The sequence below is a fragment of the Passer domesticus genome, chromosome 9 (assembly GCF_036417665.1).
Source record: "Passer domesticus isolate bPasDom1 chromosome 9, bPasDom1.hap1, whole genome shotgun sequence".
Lineage (NCBI taxonomy): Eukaryota > Metazoa > Chordata > Aves > Passeriformes > Passeridae > Passer > Passer domesticus.
In genome coordinates this window covers 15,517,752-15,520,942 of record NC_087482.1, presented here as the reverse complement: position 1 = coordinate 15,520,942, position 3,191 = coordinate 15,517,752, and the positions used below count along the sequence as shown (strand labels likewise).

Sequence of the window (3,191 nt, the reverse complement as noted above, 5' to 3'; positions counted from 1 at the left end):
CTTAAATAATGTTAAGGGAAATGGCTTATGAGTGAGCTCTTGTCACATTGATCCTGATTATTCTGTCAAGAAAGGCACATGGAGGAATAGCCTCCAGCATCCTCCAGGAATTTCAAGCCATTTTCCAGCAGGGCTTCAAAAAAATCCAAGTCATGATTCCAGTCTTGAAGGGATCAGAGATCAGAACGATATCAGTGGCACTCTGGGATCCCCTTCTGCCACAGGGAACTGGGCACTGCCAGGGTGTCAGGTAAGACCGTGGGAGCCAGATGTGAATAGACATGGCCAAAGGTGCACAGGGGCCTGGGGAGCTCTGGGCTGGCTCCTGGTCTGTCTCTCCACACTCTTTCCCTGCCCTCAGCAACATCCCTGGGAGGGGTGGCTGCAGCAGTGCAGGGACCTGGGACTCTCCCCCTCACACACAGAAGAAATCCTCCCTAAAGCATGGGGGAAAACTGCAGCAGGCAGTGCCACAGCTATCCATCCTGCCCTCCCTCTGTCCCTCCTGCCCTCCTTCTGTGGGGAAACCCCCCAGATCCCAAGGGCAAACAGCCAGGCCCTCTCAGGACACACTGGAGCCTTGCTCTCCCCCTCTGTCCTTTCCCCACCGTGGGCACCCCGTGCAGCCGCTGCCAGGTTTCAGGACATGTCTCCCATGGAGGGACCCCAGCAGGACTGCTCAGTGCCCTGAGCCTGCTCGGGATAATTCCCCTGGGCTGTGCTGCTCTAGTCCAGGCTGTGCCCGCACTGCCAAGCAGCAGAGAGGGCAGCTCAAGCCTCAGCAGGGCTCAGGCCCAGAGGCACAGCAATTACCTCCTGTGCCTGTGCCTGGCATGGCCTCCCTTCCTGGAGCTGAGGCTGGCACGGAACCACTGCTTCCTCCGGGAAATGCTTCTTTCTCCGCAGGCTCTCCTTTCATTTCTGGAGAATGGAAAAGAGACAGCTGGATCAGATGGAAACATTCCTGACTGGGAATGGGGATGGGGACAATTTCAGGAGGCATCACTTGTGAAAGGAATGCATAAGGATCAGAAAACACCCAGGATTTTGGGACAACCCAAGGCTGCTTCCTTCCCCAAACAGCCCCAACATCTGAACTGCCTGGACACCAGGAAATTGCAGGGGATCTGAGGGTGGGCATGGCCTGTGGTGCAATTGGGGCTGTCTGCCAGCTGATGCCAAATGCCTTCCTGCAGAGGCTGGGCAGAAGCTGCAGCCAGGCCAGGCTGGCAAACAGCCCTGCAGGGCGTGAAAGCAGCAGCGGTGCAGCGAGGCTGCCAGGGATCCCTTCCTGCTGTGCCGGGCACGGCGTGTCCAGATGTGCAGCCAAAGCCCCCGTCTGCTGAGTCCCAGGGACAGCACGAGGGAAATGCACCCACCTTGCCTTCTCTGCAGACGTTCCTTCAGCATTTGCCACATGATTTCTAATGGGTCCTGGATTTTCCTGCCTGCCATGTCTTTGGTCTTTCCTGTCAGAGGACCTTAAGAGAAAGTAGTTCCATTTCCCAGGAATGGACCCCACAAAAGCAGGGCTCAGCCTGAGGGGTCAGCAGGGACACACTACTCACCCCTGCCATGGGAGCTGGCCTTTTGTGCAGCATCCAAGGTTGGTGAGTTGGTGAGGTCGTCCCTGCAGACACGCCTGTAACACAACAGCCACAGAAGCTTCTGTCACCTGGTTCTTACCAGACAGTCAAACATTACGCCTTGGTGGGACAGTGAGAACATACCTGCAGAATGCTCAGAGTGCTTCACAACTTCAGAGCACCAGGCTAATGGAGAATCCTTCCCAGCATCCCAGTCTGGAAGCAAACCAAGATGAGAACTGTTTCCATTGTGTGCCAGGGCTGGCTCTGGCCCTGGGCTGGCGGCAGGGCTCCCGCTCGGGGCTGCTCCTGTGCCTTGGGCCTCTGGGCACTCAGGGCCTGCTCCGCAGCAGCTGCAGCGCCAGGGACGTTGCTGCACCAGTCCCGTTTCCCCGGGGCTCTGAACCAGCTCCAGAGGCCTGGAAGCCCAGGCGCCTCCAGCTTTGGCTGCTGCCGGGCCGGGCAAGGGCAGGCCCTGGGAGAAGAGCTGCTGACACACAGCCCCGGCCAGGCCTGAGCCTGGCACAGCAATTACCTGCTGTGCCTGTGCCCGTGTCTGGCTTTGCCTTCCTTCCTGCAGTAGGGGCTGGCACCGAAGATGGAGTGCTTCCTTCAAGAAATGCCACCTTCCACTGAAGCACTATGTCCATCTCTTGGCAAAGGAAGGGAGACAGCTGCATCACATGGAGCTGTTTCCCACTTGGGCGGTGGCATCAGAGGTAATATTTGTGAAATTTATGGAGCAGGAAAATGGCCAGGTTACAGTGGCATGATGTGAGTACTTCCACCACCAAACAGCCACCCTTTTCCTAATCTGCAGGGATGGATATAGTGGGGGATCTCAGGGTGTGTTCCAGTTTGGGCATGGCCTGTCAGCTGATGCCAAACGCCTTCCTACAGAGGCTGGGCAGAAGCTGCAGCCAGGCCAGGCTGGGAAACAGCCCTGCAGGGCATGAAAGCAGCAGCGGGGCAGCGAGGCTGCCATGGATCCCTTCCCGCTGTGCCAGGCACGGCGTGTCCAGATGTGCAGCCAAAGCCCCTGGCGGCTGAGTCCCAGGGGAAGCATGAGGGAAATGCACCCACCTTCTCTTGTCTGCAGGGGTTCCTTCAGCTCTTGCCTCATCTGTTTGGATGGCTCCAGGGATATCTTATCTGTTGTATCTTGGATTTTCCCTGTTGGAGTACCTTAGAGAAAAATATTTCCATTTCCCAGGAATGGATCCCACAAAAGCAGGGGTCAGCCTGTGGGGCCAGCAGGGACACACTACTCACCCCTGAGATGGGAGCTGGGCTTGAGTGCAGCATCCAAGGTAGCAGCTGGAGAAGCTGGAGAAGTCTTCCCTGTAGACACATCTGTAACACAACAGCCACAGAAGCTTCTGTCACCTGGTTCCTGCCCGCTTGTCTACAATTCTTCCTTGGTGGCACACTGAGAACATACCTGCAGGAGGCTCCAAGGGCTTCAAAACTTTATTCATCCAAGCTGATGGAGAAGCCTTCCCAGCAACCTCATCTAGAACGGAGCACAGATGAGAACACTTTTGCAGGGTGTGCTGGGATCCCCTTCTGCCACAGGGAACTGGGCACTGCAAGGGGGTCGGGTAA

At 56.9% G+C, this 3,191-nt stretch overlaps 1 long non-coding RNA gene across 1 annotated transcript; it reads right to left on the bottom strand.

The window, feature by feature from the left end:
- Positions 1–1,379: 1,379 nt before the first annotated feature.
- LOC135307224 (uncharacterized) lies at positions 1,380–2,773 on the bottom strand. Its single transcript, XR_010367943.1, has 5 exons — positions 2,670–2,773; positions 2,122–2,238; positions 1,731–1,802; positions 1,569–1,642; positions 1,380–1,481 (listed from the first exon to the last, which is right to left on the bottom strand). It is a non-coding gene; the product is annotated as an uncharacterized LOC135307224 (long non-coding RNA).
- Positions 2,774–3,191: the final 418 nt, after the last annotated feature.